Source organism: Anolis sagrei, chromosome 13 (genome assembly GCF_037176765.1).
Source record: "Anolis sagrei isolate rAnoSag1 chromosome 13, rAnoSag1.mat, whole genome shotgun sequence".
Lineage (NCBI taxonomy): Eukaryota > Metazoa > Chordata > Lepidosauria > Squamata > Dactyloidae > Anolis > Anolis sagrei.
The window spans coordinates 19,785,155-19,805,577 of NC_090033.1; the positions used below are offsets into that span (position 1 = coordinate 19,785,155).

Here is a 20,423-nt window from a genome sequence, read left to right on the forward strand (position 1 = left end):
TCTGGCATTGTGATTCATGGGGCAATTGTTTCATTGCTTGTACCTGGGACTCTGGTTTGAAATTTGCCAATAGGATTGTGTCTCCTGCTTTTACCTGAAGATCTTTGGAACTATATTCTGCATTTAACCTTAATCTTTGGAACTTTGCAATGCTTATTCTTTATTTTGACTTGGATTTTTTCCTCAATCTATATATATAAGAACCTTAAGGTCGTAGTTAGGCGGTCAAAAACGGCTAAACCACCGGACGAAATCTCACCACATTTGCCCTGCTAATACCTCTTCCCCCAAGGTATGACCAACAACCCTCAAAACACCAATACGCAGCAACACAAACGCACAATACCCGAAAAACACGGAGCATGCGCAGAGGCCTCGGGAGGAATACAATGAGGAAGGACTCCATTTCCCAGCTTCCCCTGCGCCCAAATCTCCCTCCGCATGCGCACTGCCGCCTGCCTGCCTCCCTCTACACGAGCCCAGCCTGAGAAAGCCCACCAGACCCATGTAAGCACTCACGCTCAGGGAGGGCATGGGGGCTGCGGGGGGCCGCCGAGGGCAACTAAAATGACACGAAACGGGAGGGAGAGAAAGAGGGAAAGAAGGAGGGAAGGAGAGAAAGAAGGAAAGAAAGAAAGATGAAGAAAGGAGGGAGAAAAAGAGGGAAAGAAGGAGGGAAGGAAAGAAAGAAAGCAGGGTAGAGAAAGAGGGAAGGGGAGAGGAGGGAAAGAAGGAGAGAAGGAAAGAAAGAAAGGAAGATAGAGAAGGAAGGAAAGCGAGGAGGAGGGAAAGAAGGAGGGAAGGAAAGAAAGAAAGCAGGGTAGAGAAGGAAGGAAGGGGAGAGGAGGGAAAGAAGGAGAGAAGGAAAGGAGATAGAGAAGGAAGGAAAAAGAGGAGGGAAAGAAGGAGAGAAGGAAAGAAAGAAAGGTAGAGAAGGGAAGAAAGAGAGAAGGAAATAAAAAAGTGAAAGAAGGAAGGAAGGAAGGAGAGAAGGAATGAAAGAGGGAAGGAAGGAAGGAAGGAAGGAAGGAAGGAAGGAAAGAAACAAGGAAGGATGAAACCAAACAGCAAAGGAAGCGAGAAAAGAAACAGGTAGAGAAGGAAGAAAGAAGAAGAGAAAGAAAAAGAGGGAAAGAAGGAAAGAAAGGAAGGAAGATAGAGAAGGATGGAAAGAGAGGAGGAGGGAAAGAAGGAGAGAAGGAAAGAAAGAAAGGTAGAGAAGGAAGGAAAGAGAGAAGGAAATAAAAAAGTGAAAGAAGGAAGGAAGGAGAGAAGGAACAAAAGAGGGAAGGAAGGAAGGAAAGAGACAAGGAAGGATGAAACCAAACATCAAAGGAAGCGAGAAAAGAAACAGGTAGAGAAGGAAGGGGAGAGGAGGAAAAGAAGGAGAGAAGGAAGGAAAGAAAGAAAGGAAGGAAGATAGAGAAGGAAGGAAAGAGAGGAGGAGGGAGAGAAGGAGAGAAGGAAAGAAAGGTAGAGAAGGAAGGAAAGAGAGAAGGAAATAAAAAAGGGAAAGAAGGAAGGAAGGAGAGAAGGAACAAAAGAGGGAAGGAAGGAAGGAAAGAGACAAGGAAGGATGAAACCAAACAGCAAAGGAAGTGAGAAAAGGAACAGATAGAGAAGGAAGAAAGAAGAAGAGAAAGAAAAAGAGCGAAAGAAGGTAAGAGGAAGGAAGGAGAGAGAAAAAGAAGGAGAAAGAGGGAGGGAAGGTTTGCCACACCAACGCGTGGCGGGTACAGCTAGTAAACTATAAAACTACAGCTCTTGTGTGGTGGTGTTTGGAAGCGAGATGAAGCTTACTCTGAGTTGCAAGTCCTACCAAGCTTGCAAACTTTGTGGGTTTTCTTATCTGTTTGTTTGTTTTGTTCTGTTAGAAATGTAATACAATGGTCTGGTTGCCCCTGACACAATAAATAAATACATAAATAAACCTGATTCCTACCCATGGTTTATGGTATTTTAGGATTGGGTGGGATTTTGCTTGTTTTTCTGTATTTCAGGAAGGCGGGGGAAGCCGTTTCCGAAGCTCCGTTCCTGGCTGCCAGCCTTCTGTTGGGAAAAAGTGCCTCGGTCCAGCTTGGATTTATGAGCCATCCTGTTCAATGATCTGTCCTAATGCTCTTGCATTTCGAAAGGACACTGACAAGTCCCATTTCTCAGTGCAGATATAGATATATATATACATATCTATTCCGCATTTCCATCCCCGTTGGCCAGTCACCTGGGAACCGCAAGCAAATGAGCTCTCCTCCCTTCTCTGCCAACGACGCTGCCTTTCCCACTTCACAGACACACTCCTCTGCTTTTGTGATCCCAAACAGAAGCAAAACTGACAACTGTGAAGAAGATAAATTGGACAAAAGACACGGCCTAAAGCTGTCATTTTGAGACACTGGTAGGATTGGAACTCCCAGCATGCTTCACTGGCAAATATACGGTTGCAATTTTCTGTCCAATAAGGTCCAGAGATGTCACCAGGGGCGGCTCGTCCATTACGCGAAGTAAGCGGTCGCAGAACACTTCTTTTTGCCAGGGGTGCAAATGTAAATCTCCCTCGACTGCCTCTTGTGGAGCGCCCCCTCAGGTCACAACAGCCCTAGCAGTCCGGGGGGAGCCTCGGCTTTCTTGCCTCGCTGCCAGGCGATTCTCTTCCCAAAGGAGCCACGCCTCGCCCCTCTCGTTCCTGCTCCACCCGGCCACCGGGTGCACGAGCAGAGCCGGCGCTCAATCGTTCTTCGCGTTCGATCCCTTCCCCATGACCGGCTCCCTTTCCCGATCCCCCGGCGCTCTACCCGCCTCCTCTCCTCTCCCCAATCCACGGGTGGGCCAAGGGGTGGAGCCGCTGCGCCTGGCCCGCTTCGTGTCTGAAGACCCCAGCGTGCGCACCAAAAGTCGCCTCTTCTCCTGACTTTCTCTTCAGCCATTGGGACCGAGAGAGAGAGAGAGAGAGCCCCTCCGGCTGGAGGTATCTCCCACCACCGCTCCCTCCTTTGTTTTTGCGCCTAGCTTCAGGAAAGGTGGGCATCTCCACCTCTCTCTCTCTCTCTCTCTCTCTTGGTCCCAATGGCTGACGAGAAAGTCAGGAGAAGAGGTGACCAAGAGAGAGAAAGAGAGAGAGAGCGAGCCCCTCCGGCTGGAGGTATCTCCCACCTCCGCTCCCTCCTTTGTTTTTGCGCCCAACTTCAGGAAAGGTGGGCATCTCCACCTCTCTCTCTCTCTCTCTCTCTCTCTCTCTTGGTCCCAATGGCTGACGAGAAAGTCAGGAGAAGAGGTGACCAAGAGAGAGAAAGAGAGAGAGAGAGAGCCCCTCCGGCTGGAGGTATCTCCCTCCACCGCTCCCTCCTTTGTTTTTGCGCCTACCTTCAGGAAAGGTGGACATCTCCACCTACCAAAAAGTCACCTCTTCTCCTGACTTTCTCTTCAGCCATTGGGACCAAGAGAGAGAGAGAGAGAGAGAGAGAGAGAGAGAGAGACCCTCCGGCTGGAGGTATCTCCCTCCACCGCTCCCTCCTTTGTTTTTGCGCCTAGCTTCAGGAAAGGTGGGCATCTCCACCTCTCTCTCTCTCTCTCTCTCTCTCGGTCCCAATGGTTGACGAGAAAGTCAGGAGAAGAGGTGACCAAGAGAGAGAGAGAGAGAGAGAGAGAGCCCCTCCGGCTGGAGGTATCTCCCATCACCGCTCCCTCCTTTGTTTTTGCGCCTACCTTCAGGAAAGGTGGGCATCTCCACCTCTCTTTCTCTCGGTCCCAATGGCTGACGAGAAAGTCAGGAGAAGAGGTGACCAAGAGAGAGAAAGAGAGAGAGAGAGAGCCCCTCCGGCTGGAGGTATCTCCCACCTCCACTCCCTCCTTTGTTTTTGCGCCTAGCTTCAGGAAAGGTGGGCTTCTCTACCTCTCTCTCTCTCTCTCTCAGTCCCAATGGCTGACGAGAAAGTCAGGAGAAGAGGTGACCAAGAGAGAGAGAGAGAGAGAGAGAGAGAGCCCCTCCGGCTGGAGGTATCTCCCACCACCGCTCCCTCCTTTGTTTTTGCGCCTAGCTTCAGGAAAGGTGGGCATCTCCACCTCTCTCTCTCTCTCTCTCTCGGTCCCAATGGCTGACGAGAAAGTCAGGAGAAGAGGTGACCAAGAGAGAGAAAGAGAGAGAGAGAGAGCCCTTCCGGCTGGAGGTATCTCCCACCTCCGCTCCCTCCTTTGCTTTTGCGCCTAGCTTCAGGAAAGGTGGGCATCTCCACCTCTCTCTCTCTCTTGATCCCAATGGCTGAGGAGAAAGTCAGGAGAAGAGGTGACCAAGAGAGAGAAAGAGAGAGAGAGAGAGCCCCTCTGGCTGGAGGTATCTCCCACCTCCACTCCCTCCTTTGTTTTTGCGCCTAGCTTCAGGAAAGGTGGGCTTCTCCACCTCTCTCTCTCTGTCTCTCTCTCTCTCAGTCCCAATGGCTGACGAGAAAGTCAGGAGAAGAGGTGACCAAGAGAGAGAAAGAGAGAGAGCCCCTCCCGCTGGAGGTATCTCCCACCACCGCTCCCTCCTTTGTTTTTGCGCCTAGGTTCAGGAAAGGTGGGCATCTCCACCTCTCTCTCTCTCTCTCTCTCTCTCTCTCGGTCCCAATGGCTGACGAGAAAGTCAGGAGAAGAGGTGACCAAGAGAGAGAAAGAGAGAGAGAGAGAGAGAGAGACCCTCCGGCTGGAGGTATCTCCCACCTCCGCTCCCTCCTTTGTTTTTGCGCCTAGCTTCAGGAAAGGTGGGCATCTCCACCTCTCTCTCTCTCTCTCTCTCTCTCTCGGTCCCAATGGCTGACGAGAAAGTCAGGAGAAGAGGTGACCAAGAGAGAGAAAGAGAGAGAGAGAGCCCTTCCGGCTGGAGGTATCTCCCACCTCCGCTCCCTCCTTTGCTTTTGCGCCTAGCTTCAGGAAAGGTGGGCATCTCCACCTCTCTCTCTCTCTCTCTCTCTATTGATCCCAATGGCTGAGGAGAAAGTCAGGAGAAGAGGTGACCAAGAGAGAGAAAGAGAGAGAGAGAGAGCCCCTCCGGCTGGAGGTATCTCCCGCCTCCGCTCCCTCCTTTGTTTTTGCGCCTACCTTCAGGAAAGGTGGGCATCTCCACCTCTCTCTCTCTCTCTCTCTCTCTCTCGGTCCCAATGGCTGACGAGAAAGTCAGGAGAAGAGGTGACCAAGAGAGAGAAAGAGAGAGAGAGAGCCCTTCCGGCTGGAGGTATCTCCCACCTCCGCTCCCTCCTTTGCTTTTGCGCCTAGCTTCAGGAAAGGTGGGCATCTCCACCTCTCTCTCTCTCTCTCTCTCTATTGATCCCAATGGCTGAGGAGAAAGTCAGGAGAAGAGGTGACCAAGAGAGAGAAAGAGAGAGAGAGAGAGCCCCTCCGGCTGGAGGTATCTCCCGCCTCCGCTCCCTCCTTTGTTTTTGCGCCTACCTTCAGGAAAGGTGGGCATCTCCACCTCTCTCTCTCTCTCTCTCTCTCTCTCTCGGTCCCAATGGCTGAGGAGAAAGTCAGGAGAAGAGGTGACTATTGGTGCACATGCCAGGGTCTTCAGGCACGCCTCCGGACCCAAAGCGGGCCAGGCAAGGGAGCAAGTGCGGCAAGTGTAGTTACTGGGATGTATAGTTCACCTACAACCAAAGAGCATTCTGAACTCCACCAATGATGGAATTGAACCAAATATGGCACACAGAACTCTCACAACAAACAGAAAATATATATCAGTGATTGGTTGGGGGGGGGGGCGCCAAAGTACTGTTTGCTTACCATTGAAAATTACCAAAGGCTTTCATGGCCAGAATCACCGAGTTGCTGTGAGTTTTTCAGGCTGTCTGGCCACGTTCCAGAAGCATTCTCTCCTGATGTTTCGCCCACATCTATGGCAGGCATCCTCAGAGGCCTTGAAAGTCAAGCCAGTCACTTCAAGGATACCATTCATCTATCTTGCCCTTGATCGGCCCTTCTTCCTTTTAGCTTTCATTTGCCCCAGAGAGTTTCATCTATGCTGATGATCATGCCATCACCGCCCTAGCAGGGAGCTCTGAAATGGTTGAAGACAAGCTCTCCAAAGTTTGCTCCATCCATGTTCAACATTCACACAATGTCTTCTCCAAGCTTTCCTGACTCATTATGCGGCCAAATTACTGTATATACTCAAGTGTAAGCCTAGTTTTCAGCTCCTTTTTTAGGCTGAAAAACCTCCCCTCGACTTATACTCGAGTCAAGGTTATTTATTCTTTTACTCTATTATTAATATTATTTTATTACATTTATTATTTTACTCTACAATTTTTATATTTATTATTTTGCTCTATTATTATAATTACATTTATAGTATTTTACCCTATTATTATTATTATTATTATTACATTTTTTATTTTAATCTATTTATTATTATTATTATTATTACATTTACAGTATTTTATCCTATTATTATTATTTTAATCTATTATTATTATTACATTTATTATTTTAATCTGTTTTTATTATTATTATTATTATTATTATTATTATTATTACATTTACAGTATTTTACCCTATTATTATTATTATTACATTTATAGTATTTTACCCTATTATTATTACATTTATTATTTTACTCTATTATTATTATTACATTTATAGTATTTAACCCTATTATTATTATTACATTTATTATTTTACTCTATTTATTATTATTCTTATATTTATAGTACTTTACCCTATTATTATTATTACACTTATTATTTTAACCTATTTATTATTATTATTACATTCATAGTTTACCCTATTATTATTATTATTATTATTACATTTACAGTATTTTATCTTATTATTATTTTTATTATTATTATTACATTTATTATTTTACTCTATTTATTATTATTCTTATATTTATAGTACTTTACCCTATTATTATTATTACACTTATTATTTTAACCTATTTATTATTATTATTACATTCATAGTTTACCCTATTATTATTATTATTATTATTATTACATTTACAGTATTTTACCCTATTATTATTATTATTACATTTATTATTATAATCTATTTATTATTATTATTATTATTATTATTATTACATTTATTATTTTAATCTATTTATTATTATTACATTTATAGTATTTTACCCTATTATTATTATTACATTTATTTTAATCTATTTATTATTATTATTATTATTATTATTATTATTATTACATTTATTATTTATTTATTTATTTATTTACTTTGCTTATATACTGCTGTTCTCAGCCCAGGGGCGACTCACAGTGGTGTACAGCACAAAAAGAACAAGGTACAAAATTCAAGACATAATATAAAATAATCCACAATCCATCATTAACAAAAAACATCATCATCAAAAAACATCATTAGTACAAAAGCCATTCCACGTCGTCTCATCGTCCAAACCACAATCCAGTATCATTTCCCGTTGTTCCATTCCTATAGTCATTACCAATCACTGCACTTCTTGTTCGAACACCTTCTTGAACAACCAAGTCTTTAATTTCCTGCGGAATATCATCAGGGAAGGAGCCAGTCTGATGTCCACGGGAAGGGTGTTCCACAGCCGAGGGACCACCACCGAGAAGGCCCTATCTCTCGTCCCCACCAGTCGTGCCTGTGAGGCAGGCAGGATCGAGAGCAGGGCCTCCCCGGAAGATCTCAAAGTCCTGGTAGGCTCGTAGGTTGAGATGTGGTCAGAAAGGTATCTTGGGCCAGAACCGTTTAGGTTATTATTTTACTCTATTTATTATTATTATTATTACATTTATAGTACTTTACCCTATTATTATTATTACACTTATTATTTTAATCTATTATTATTATTATTACATATATAGTTTACGCTATTATTATTATTATTATTATTACATTTATTATTTTACTCTATTTATTATTATTATTACATTTACAGTACTTTACCCTATTATTATTATTATTATTTATTATTATTATTACTACTACTACATTTATTATTTTAATCTGTTTATTATTATTATTATTATTATTATTACATTTATAGTTTACGCTATTATTATTATTATTACATTTATTATTTTACTCTATTTATTATTATTATTACATTTATAGTATTTAACCCTATTATTATTATTACATTTATTATTTTACTCTATTTATTATTATTATTACATTTATAGTATTTAACCCTATTATTATTATTACATTTATTATTTTACTCTATTTATTATTATTATTACATTTATAGTACTTTACCCTATTATTATTATTACACTTATTATTTTAACCTATTTATTATTATTATTACATTCATAGTTTACCCTATTATTATTATTATTATTATTACATTTATGGTATTTTACCCTATTATTATTATTACATTTATTATTTCAATCTATTTATTATTATTATTATTATTGCATTTACAGTATTTTACCCTATTATTATTATTATTATTATTATTACATTTATTATTTTAATCTATTTATTATTATTATTATTATTATTATTATTATTACATTTACGGTATTTTACATTATTATTATTATTACATTTATTATTTTAATCTATTTATTATTATTATTATTACATTTATAGTATTTTACGTTATTATTATTATTACATTTTTATTTTAATCTATATATTATTATTGTTATTATTATTACATTTATGGTATTTTACCCTATTATTATTATTACATTTATTATTTTAATCTATTTATTATTATTATTATTATTATTATTATTATTGCATTTACAGTATTTAACCCTATTATTATTATTATTATTATTATTACATTTATTATTTTACTCTATTTATTATTATTATTATTATTATTATTACATTTATAGTACTTTACCCTATTATTATTATTACATTTATTATTTTAATCTATTTATTATTATTATTATTATTAATATTACATTTACAGTATTCTACCCTATTATTACTACATTTAATATTTTACTCTATTATTGCTGTTTTTATTGCATTTTCTTTCTTTTACTCTATTCTTTTTATTATTTTAATAATAAGTACATTTACATTGAAGGAGGTTAGAATCATGGTTTAATAAGAGTTGGACAGTCTTATCTTAAATTACAGTTTTATGTAAATATTCAGAAACTTTTAGCCTATTGATGCCTCAATTAATGTAATTTTATTGGTATCTATTTTTATTTTGAAATTGACCAATAATGGATATCACCAAGGACGACCACCTCACCCGCCTCATAGGAAACCTGCTACAGAACAGGAGCTTTTTTGTTGAGTTTCAGGGCCAGAAAAGGAGATGTCGGAAAGAGAAGAACGGCCTGCCGCCTCAGGGGAGCGTGCTTGCTCCATCCATGTTCAACATCTACACAAATGACCAGCCACTGCCAGAAGGGACGGAGAGGTTCATCTATGCTGATGATCGTGCCATCACCGCTCAAGCAGGGAGCTTTGAGATGGTTGAACAGAAGCTCTCCAAAGCTCTAGGTGCCCTTACTGCCAATGACAGGGAAATCCAGCTGATCCCTAATCTATCTAAAACACAGACATGTGCCTTTCATCTCAAGAACAGACAAGCATCCCGAGCTCTGAGGATTATTACCTGGGAAGGAAGGAATCCCACAGGAGCATTGCAGCATTGCACCCCAATACCTGGGAGGAGTCACTCTGGACCGTGCTCTGACCTACAAGAAGCACTGCCTGAACATCAAGCAAAAAGTGGGTGCTAGAAATAATATCATACGAAAGCTGACTGGCACAACCTGGGGATCACAACCAGACACAGTGAAGACATCCGCCCTTGCGCTATGCTACTCTGCTGCGCATGCCCAGTGTGGAGCACATCTCACCACGCTAAAACAGTGGATGTGGCTCTGAATAAGACACAGGATGTTTACGCCTCACACCACGGGAGAAATGACACTGCTTAGCTGGTATTGCACCACCTGACATCCGCCGGGAAGTAGCAGCCAATAGTGAAAGGACCAAGGCAGAGACGTCTCCAGCTCGTTCCCTGTTTGGGTATCAGCCAGCACGCCAACAACTTAAATCAAGACATATTCTAAGATCTACAGAGACACTCGCTGGAACAGCTCAGCAAGCAAGAGTCCAAAAGTGGCAGGCTCAAACCCAGAGCCTCAATCAATGGCTAATGAGAGACTCCCCCCTGGGCACACAGAAAACTGGGCGACTACCACCTCACCCACCTCATAGGAAATCTGCTACAAAACAGGAAATTTTTTGTTGAGTTCCAGGGCCAAAGAAGCAGGTGGCGAAAAGAGAAGAACGACCAAATGAGAGACTCCCCCCCTGGGCACACAGAAGAAAAAAATAATAATATGCAGATTTGATAAATTAAATTAAATATTAAGAGCTGCAATGACTAACTACTAGGGCTGGTCAATTCGTTTCGTTAATTCGTAATTCGTTAAAAAATTCGTTAATTTTTGAATTACGAAACGATTACAAAACTTATTTTTAAACCTGGAAGTGTTTTTAAATATCGAAACGGCAGGCGCCAAAAAATTTTGTATTTCCATCCATTTCGGAAATACGTAAGATGGCCGCCTGGCTTGCTGGGAGCTCTCCTCTCTCGGCGCCGGCTGAGCAAGCGAGAGGGCGAGCGAGAGGGCGAGTGAGAGGGCGAGCGGCGAGCGAGAGGGCGAGTGAGAGGACGAGCGGCGAGCAAGAGGGCGAGTGAGAGGGCGAGCGGCGAGCGAGAGGGCGAGTGAGAGGACGAGCGGCGAGCGAGAGGGCGAGGGCGAGCGGCGAGCGAGAGGGTGAGGGGCGAGCGAGAGGGCGAGCGAGAGGGAGAGAGGGAGGTCTCCTTCTCTTTCTTTCATTGGCTCAATGCTGTAGCATCCTGGGAGTTGTAGTTTGGCAGCCTGGGAAAAAGAGCCCCTCCTGGAAGGAACCCATCCTGGCGAGAGGGCGAGAGGCGAGCGAGAGGGCGAGCGGCGAGCGAGCGGTGAGCGAGAGGGCCCGCCAGAGTGAGTGCCTGCCTTCCCTCAATAATAATTTCTCCTCCCTATTCTGCTAAATTAATAATTAAATTTAAAAAATATTTAAAAAATATTGAAAAAAAAGGGCGCCATCTTTACAAAATGTTTTGTAAATATTTACGAAATTTCGTAAATACCGAACTTTTTTTTTGGAAAATTTTGTAATTATTTTAAATATCGAAACAAAAAAACACCCCAATTACAAATCGATTTTAGAAACAAATTTTTGCGTTGTTACCCAGGCCTACTAACTACCTGCTTGCTGGATTGTAATTAAAAGTTGCTAATAAGAATTGAAAAGTAAACTCTGATAAGAACTGAGACAGTGATAACAGAAATGTTTACCGTATTAAGAAGGAAGTCAACACAAGGCTAACATCAATCAAGAAGAATCAACATCTGGCCAGGAAACAGAGATGGATCCAAGATGGAAGATGTCTATCATTAATTGACAGCTTTGGGACTACATCAGAATCTATCTATCTATCTATCTATCTATCTATCTATCTATCTATCTATCTATCTATATGCTCTGTGCGTCTTGAGTACCTTAAAAACCAAAGAACCAATGAACGATATCACACCAAATTTGGCAACAAAACATCTCACAACACAAGGAGTGACCATCACTCCAAAAATTTATGATTCTGTCATCTGGGAGTTGTAGTTGCTGGGATTTATATCTATATATATAAAAATGCTCTGTGCGTCATGAGTACCTTAAAAACCAAAGAACCAATGAACAAAATCACACCAAATTTGGCAACAAAACGTCTCACAACACAAAGAGTGACCATCACTCAAATATTGATAATTTTGTCATTTGGGAGTTGTAGTTGCTGGGATTTATATCTATATATATAAAAATGCTCTGTGCGTTATGAGTACCTTAAAAACCAAAGAACCAATGAACGATATCACACCAAATTTGGCAACAAAACATCTCACAACACAAGGAGTGACCATCACTCCAAAAATTTATGATTCTGTCATCTGGGAGTTGTAGTTGCTGGGATTTATATCTATATATATAAAAATGCTCTGTGCGTCATGAGTACCTTAAAAACCAAAGAACCAATGAACAAAATCACACCAAATTTGGCAACAAAACGTCTCACAACACAAAGAGTGACCATCACTCAAATATTGATAATTTTGTCATTTGGGAGTTGTAGTTGCTGGGATTTATATCTATATATATAAAAATGCTCTGTGCGTTATGAGTACCTTAAAAACCAAAGAACCAATGAACGATATCACACCAAATTTGGCAACAAAACGTCTCACAACACAAAGAGTGACCATCACTCAAATATTGATAATTTTGTCATTTGGGAGTTGTAGTTGCTGGGATTTATATCTATATATATAAAAATGCTCTGTGCGTTATGAGTACCTTAAAAACCAAAGAACCAATGAACGATATCACACCAAATTTGGCAACAAAACGTCTCACAACACAAAGAGTGACCATCACTCAAATATTGATAATTTTGTCATTTGGGAGTTGTAGTTGCTGGGATTTATATCTATATATATATAAATGCTCTGTGCGTTATGAGTACCTTAAAAACCAAAGAACCAATGAACGATATCACACCAAATTTGGCAACAAAACGTCTCACAACACAAAGAGTGACCATCACTCAAATATTGATAATTTTGTCATTTGGGAGTTGTAGTTGCTGGGATTTATAGTTCACCTACACTCAAAGAGCATTCTGAACTCCACCAATTATGGAATTGTACCAAACATGGCACACAGGACTCCCATGACCAACAGACAACACTAGAAAGGTTTGGTGGGCATTGAGTTTTGGGAGTTGTAGTTCACCTACGTCCAGAGAGCACTGTGGACTCAAACAATGATGGATCTGGACCAAACTTGGCACGAATATTCCATATGCCCAAATATGAACACAGATGGAACTTGGGGGAAATAGACCTTGACATTTGGGAGTTGTAGTTACTGGGATTTATAATTCACCTACAATCAAAGAGCATTCTGGACCCCACGAACGACAGCATTGGGCCAAACTTCCCACACAGAAACCCCATGACCATCAGAAAACACTTAAGGCCATCCAGTCCAACTCCCTTCACCAGGGCAAGAAAACGTAATAGTAATAATAATAATAATAATAATAATAATAGTAATAATCCTTTATTTGTACCCCGCTACCATCTCCCGAAGGACTCGGTGCGGCTTACAAGAGGCTGAGCCCAAATACAACAATAAAACAACAACAATAATACAGCAAAATAAATAAAAAACAAAGCAATAATATTAACAACACACAATGATGCAATTAAAAACGTAATCAAAGTCCTCCTGACAAAGAGCCATCCAGCCATAGATGGATAGATAGATATAGATATAATTCACACACAGAGATATATAGTCTCATAGATTTGAAAGGGACCCTTAAAGAAGAACAATGATATGTCGCATGTTCCAGATTAGGCAAACCAGACACTCTCCACATCCACACTGACATAGAAACAAGAAGGAATACAGAAAGGAATTACATAGATTAGAAACCATTACTTTATTTTCCAGATCACCAGACTGGGCCACAGCAACGCGTGGCAGGGGACGGCTAGTATTCCTATAAAAGACTCAATCTAATCATTCTCAAAGTGTGGCAGACCTGAGGAGTCTGGGTCAACTGCCTCTCTGGTCCATGGGAAGGACAGGGATGGTGTATTCGGAGAGTATCAGATATGCTATGGGAAAAGCATGATTCTGGATACTTTGGGACTTCTTTCCCAAGGGAAGAGGAAGAAGTGCACTTTTGGAATCTTAGATTTTGTGCCGGGAGTCAGGTTCTGCTGTAGGGAAAACAGAGATCTGGTCCTTGGCATTCTTCTTAGGGAAAGACGTTTTGGCCTTATGGAAGTCATAGAATCCTAGAATCCTAGAGTTGGAAGAGACCTCCTGGACCATCATCCAGTCCAACCCCCTTCTGCCAAGAAGCAGGAATATTGCATTCAAAGCACCCCCCACAGATAGCCATCCAGCCTCATAGAATCCTAGAGTTGGGAGAGACCTCCTGGGCCATCATCCAGTCCAACCCCATTCTGCCAAGAAGCAGGAACGTTGCATTCAAAGCACCCCTGACAGATGGCCATCCAGCCTCTGCTTCAAAGCTTCCAAAGAAGGAGCCTCCACCACACTCCCTCCGGGGAAGGCAGAGAGTTCCACTGCTGAACGGCTCTCCCAGTCAGGAAGTTCTTCCTCGTGTTCAGGTGGAATCTCCTCTCTTGTAGTTTGAAGCCAGTGTTCCCTTGCGTCCTAGTCTCCAAGGAAGCAGAAAACAAGCTTGCTCCCTCCTCCTCCTCTCTGTGGCTTCCTCTCACATATTTATACCTGGCCCTCATCATGTCTCCTCTCAGCCTTCTCTTCTTCAGGCTAAACATGCCCAGCTCCTTAAGCCGCTCCTCATAGGGCTTGTTCTCCAGACCCTTGATCTGCTCCCTCCTCCCTGTGGCTTCCTCTCACATATTTATACCTGGCCCTCATCATGTCTCCTCTCAGCCTTCTCTTCTTCAGGCTAAACATGCCCAGCTCCTTAAGCCGCTCCTCATAGGGCTTGTTCTCCAGACCCTTGATCTGCTCCCTCCTCCCTGTGGCTTCCTCTCACATATTTATACATGGCTATCATCATGTCTCCTCTCAGCCTTCTCTTCTTCAGGCTAAACATGCCCAGCTCCTTAAGCCGCTCCTCATAGGGCTTGTTCTCCAGACCCTTGATCTGCTCCCTCCTCCCTGTGGCTTCCTCTCACATATTTATACATGGCTATCATCATGTCTCCTCTCAGCCTTCTCTTCTTCAGGCTAAACATGCCCAGCTCCTTAAGCCGCTCCTCATAGGGCTTGTTCTCCAGACCCTTGATCTGCTCCCTCCTCCCTGTGGCTTCCTCTCACATATTTATACCTGGCCCTCATCATGTCTCCTCTCAGCCTTCTCTTCTTCAGGCTAAACATGCCCAGCTCCTTAAGCCGCTCCTCATAGGGCTTGTTCTCCAGACCCTTGATCTGCTCCCTCCTCCCTGTGGCTTCCTCTCACATATTTATCCATGGCTCTCATCATGTCTCCTCTCAGCCTTCTCTTCTTCAGGCTAAACATGCCCAGCTCCTTAAGCCGCTCCTCATAGGGCTTGTTCTCCAGACCCTTGATCTGCTCCCTCCTCCCTGTGGCTTCCTCTCACATATTTATCCATGGCTCTCATCATGTCTCCTCTCAGCCTTCTCTTCTTCAGGCTAAACATGCCCAGCTCCTTAAGCCGCTCCTCATAGGGCTTGTTCTCCAGACCCTTGATCTGCTCCCTCCTCCCTGTGGCTTCCTCTCACATATTTATACCTGGCCCTCATCATGTCTCCTCTCAGCCTTCTCTTCTTCAGGCTAAACATGCCCAGCTCCTTAAGCCGCTCCTCATAGGGCTTGTTCTCCAGACCCTTGATCTGCTCCCTCCTCCCTGTGGCTTCCTCTCACATATTTATACATGGCCCTTATCATGTCTCCTCTCAGCCTTCTCTTCTTCAGGCTAAACATGCCCAGCTCCTTAAGCCGCTCCTCATAGGGCTTGTTCTCCAGACCCTTGATCTGCTCCCTCCTCCCTGTGGCTTCCTCTCACATATTTATACCTGGCCCTCATCATGTCTCCTCTCAGCCTTCTCTTCTTCAGGCTAAACATGCCCAGCTCCTTAAGCCGCTCCTCATAGGGCTTGTTCTCCAGACCCTGGTCTCCAGGGAAGCAGAAAGGAAGCTTGCTCCCTCCTCCTCCCTGTGGCTTCCTCTCACATATTTATACATGGCCCTCATCATGTCTCCTCTCAGCCTTCTCTTCTTCAGGCTAAACAGGCCCAGCTCCTTAAGCCGCTCCTCATAGGGCTTGTTCTCCAGACCCTTGATCTGCTCCCTCCTCCTCCCTGTGGCTTCCTCTCACATATTTATACCTGGCCCTCATGATGTCTCCTCTCAGCCTTCTCTTCTTCAGGCTAAACATGCCCAGCTCCTTAAGCCGCTCCTCATAGGGCTTGTTCTCCAGACCCTGGTCTCCAGGGAAGCAGAAAGGAAGCTTGCTCCCTCCTCCTCCCTGTGGCTTCCTCTCACATATTTATACCTGGCCCTCATCATGTCTCCTCTCAGCCTTCTCTTCTTCAGGCTAAACATGCCCAGCTCCTTAAGCCGCTCCTCATAGGGCTTGTTCTCCAGACCCTTGATCTGCTCCCTCCTCCTCCCTGTGGCTTCCTCTCACATATTTATACCTGGCCCTCATCATGTCTCCTCTCAGCCTTCTCTTCTTCAGGCTAAACATACCCAGCTCCTTAAGCCGCTCCTCATAGGGCTTGTTCTCCAGACCCTGGTCTCCAGAGAAGCAGAAAGGAAGCTTGCTCCCTCCTCCTCCCTGTGGCTTCCTCTCACATATTTATACCTGGCCCTCATCATGTCTCCTCTCAGCCTTCTCTTCTTCAGGCTAAACATACCCAGCTCCTTAAGCCGCTCCTCATAGGGCTTGTTCTCCAGACCCTGGTCTCCAGGGAAGCAGAAAGGAAGCTTGCTCCCTCCTCCTCCCTGTGGCTTCCTCTCACATATTTATACCTGGCCCTCATCATGTCTCCTCTCAGCCTTCTCTTCTTCAGGCTAAACATACCCAGCTCCTTAAGCCGCTCCTCATAGGGCTTGTTCTCCAGACCCTGGTCTCCAGAGAAGCAGAAAGGAAGCTTGCTCCCTCCTCCTCCCTGTGGCTTCCTCTCACATATTTATACCTGGCCCTCATCATGTCTCCTCTCAGCCTTCTCTTCTTCAGGCTAAACATACCCAGCTCCTTAAGCCGCTCCTCATAGGGCTTGTTCTCCAGACCCTGGTCTCCAGGGAAGCAGAAAGGAAGCTTGCTCCCTCCTCCTCCCTGTGGCTTCCTCTCACATATTTATACCTGGCCCTCATCATGTCTCCTCTCAGCCTTCTCTTCTTCAGGCTAAACATGCCCAGCTCCTTAAGCCGCTCCTCATAGGGCTTGTTCTCCAGACCCTGGTCTCCAGGGAAGCAGAAAGGAAGCTTGCTCCCTCCTCCTCCCTGTGGCTTCCTCTCACATATTTATACCTGGCCCTCATCATGTCTCCTCTCAGCCTTCTCTTCTTCAGGCTAAACATGCCCAGCTCCTTAAGCCGCTCCTCATAGGGCTTGTTCTCCAGACCCTGGTCTCCAGAGAAGCAGAAAGGAAGCTTGCTCCCTCCTCCTCCCTGTGGCTTCCTCTCACATATTTATACCTGGCCCTCATCATGTCTCCTCTCAGCCTTCTCTTCTTCAGGCTAAACATACCCAGCTCCTTAAGCCGCTCCTCATAGGGCTTGTTCTCCAGACCCTGGTCTCCAGGGAAGCAGAAAGGAAGCTTGCTCCCTCCTCCTCCCTGTGGCTTCCTCTCACATATTTATACCTGGCCCTCATCATGTCTCCTCTCAGCCTTCTCTTCTTCAGGCTAAACATGCCCAGCTCCTTAAGCCGCTCCTCATAGGGCTTGTTCTCCAGACCCTGGTCTCCAGGGAAGCAGAAAGGAAGCTTGCTCCCTCCTCCTCCCTGTGGCTTCCTCTCACATATTTATACATGGCTATTATATCTCCTCCCAGCCTTCTCTTCTTCAGGCTAAACATGCCCAGCTCCTTAAGCCGCTCCTCATAGGGCTTGTTCTCCAGACCCTGGATCATTTTAGTCGCCCTCTTTCTCTGGACACATTCCAGCTTGTCAATATCTCTCTTGAATTGTGGTGCCCAGAATTGGACACAATATTCCTGGTGTGGTCTAACCAAAGCGGAATAGAGCATGGGGAGCAGGACTTCCCTGGATCTAGACACTAGGCTCCTCTTGATGCAGGCCAAAATCCCATTGGCTTTTTGGCCTGCATCAATAGGAGCATGAATATATATACACATATTAATATATCTATATGAATAAATCTATGATATATATGAATATATATATATATATATATATATATGAATGAATCCATGGTCTATATGAATATCTCTATCTATATGATATATATGTGTGTGTGTGTATATATACATATATATATATATGGATTAATATATATATATACACACACATTTATATATTATTTATGAATTAATATGTATATACACATATTAATATATCTATATGAATAAATATCTGATATATATGAATATTATATATATATATATGAATGAATCCATGGTCTTTATGAATATCTCAATCTCTATCTATATGATGTATATGTGTGTGTGTATATATATATATATATGTGGATTAATATATATATACACACATATATATATTATTTATGAATATATATACACACATATTAATATATCTATATGAATAAATTGATATATATGAATATATATATCAATGAATCCATGGTCTATATTATATATGGATTTATATATATATGAATGAATGAATCCTTGGTCTATATGAATATCTCTATCTATATGAATGAACCTTTGGTAAGCACTCATCCAAAATCCAAACGACTTCTGATCCTCAGCCTTTTTGGAGAAGTGGCAACATTTTAAGATTCACTATCTTTATATTTTCAATTGCGTTATTCTTTTAAAATGTAAAGCGGGATATAAATGCAATCAACACCAATGGGATGTTGTCCTGCATCAAGAGGAGCCTAGTGCCTAGATCCAGGGAAGTCCTGCTCCCCATGCTCTATTCTGCTTTGGTTAGACCACTTTACCTGGAATATTGTGTCCCATTCTGGGCACCACAATTCAAGATATTGACTCTAAGCTGGAATGTGTCCAGAGGAGGGCGACTGAAATGATCAAGGGTCTGGAGAACAAGCCCTATGAGGAGCGGCTTAAGGAGCTGGGCATGTTTAGCCTGAAGAAGAGAAGGATGAGAGGAGATATGATGAGGGCCAGGTATAAATACGTGAGAGGAAGCCACAGGGAGGAGGAGGGAGCAAGCTTCCATGGAGACTAGGACGCAATGAAGCCATGGCTTCCAACTACAAGAAAGGAGATTCCATCTGAACATAAGGAATCGCCCACCGCCTTACTGCTGGGGGAGTCAGGGGGAGAGCTTTGCATTGGCTGTCCTCCTTCCTTCACAACCATGGACAGCGAGTGGAGAGGGGAGGCCGGGTCTCTGAGAGGTCCCCTCTCTCTCTCTTGTGGGGTTCCTCCTCAGGGGGCCATTCTCTCCCCTCTGTTGTTTAACATCTATATGCGACCACTTGCTCAGCTGGTCTGAGGTTTTGGGCTGGAGTGTTACCTGATGACACTCAGCTGGTGCTGAAGATGGAAGGCCGACTGGACTCTGTCCCTGATTGTTTCCATCAGTGCCTCATTGAGGCCGTGACTGGATGGCTGCATGCCAGCAGGGTGAGGGTGAATCCGGCAAAGATGGGGATCCTATGGCTGGGTCGACCGGGCAATGGGGACGTCCAGCTGCCAAACCTGGATGGTGAGGCACTACGCCTGTCATCGTTGGTTAAGAGTCTGGGAGTCCTTTTGGACCCTCTGCTGACGATGGAGGCCCAGGTCTCTCTCCGCCGTGAGCAGAACTGCCTTCTCTCACCTGCGGCAGGCTAGACGGCTGGCCCCCTCCCTGTCCAGGGACAACCTGGCTATGGTGATCCAGGCCACGGTCATCTCAAGACCGGACTACTGTAACACCCTCTACATTGGCCTTCCTCTGTCGGTGATCCGGAAGCTCAAGTTGGTGCAAAATGCAGCTGCTCGGCTTTTTGCGGGAATTCCGATGAGATGCCCCATCACCCCAATCTTCCTGCTGGTGCATTGGTTACCAATTGAGCACCAGATCACTTTCAAAGGGATGGGACTCACCTTGAAGGCCTTGCATGGTCTGGGGCCGATGTACCTGAGGGACCGCCTCACCCCCTCCCAACCCCAGAGATCCCTCTGCTCTGAGGACCAAGATGTCTTGAAAGTCCCCAGTATGAAGACCTTGCGTCTAACGGCAACCAGGCGCAGAGCCTTCACAGCAGTGGCTCCATCAGTCTGGAATGCTCTGCCACCTGAAGTCCGGGCCTTGCGGGAGTTACCAGCTTTCCACAGGGCATGCAAGACATACCTGTTTCGACAGGCTTTTAATGTTTGATATTGCTGTTTTTAAATTGTTTTAAATTGTGTTAGATTTTAGCCTGTTCTTGTAAGCCGCCCCGAGCCCCAGGGGAGTGGCTGCATAGAAGTTTGAATAAATAAATACATAAATAAATAAAGAACTTCCTGACTGTGAGAGCCGTTCAGCAGTGGAACTCTCTGCCCCGGAGGGAGTGTGGTGGAGGCTTTTTGAACAGAGGCTGGATGGCCATCTGTCAGGGGTGCTTTGAATGCAACATTCCTGCTTCTTGGCAGAATGGGGTTGGACTGGATGATGGCCCAGGAGGTCTCTTCCCACTCTAGGATTCTAGGATTCTATGCTGATGATCGTGCCATCACCGCCCAAGCAGGGAGCT

At 43.7% G+C, this 20,423-nt stretch overlaps 1 protein-coding gene across 1 annotated transcript in view; it reads right to left on the minus strand.

The window, feature by feature from the left end:
• The window catches only part of DNAJC11 (DnaJ heat shock protein family (Hsp40) member C11), a 64,861-nt gene that overhangs the window by 43,953 nt on the left and 485 nt on the right, over nucleotides 1–20,423 (minus strand). The window lies entirely within an intron of this gene.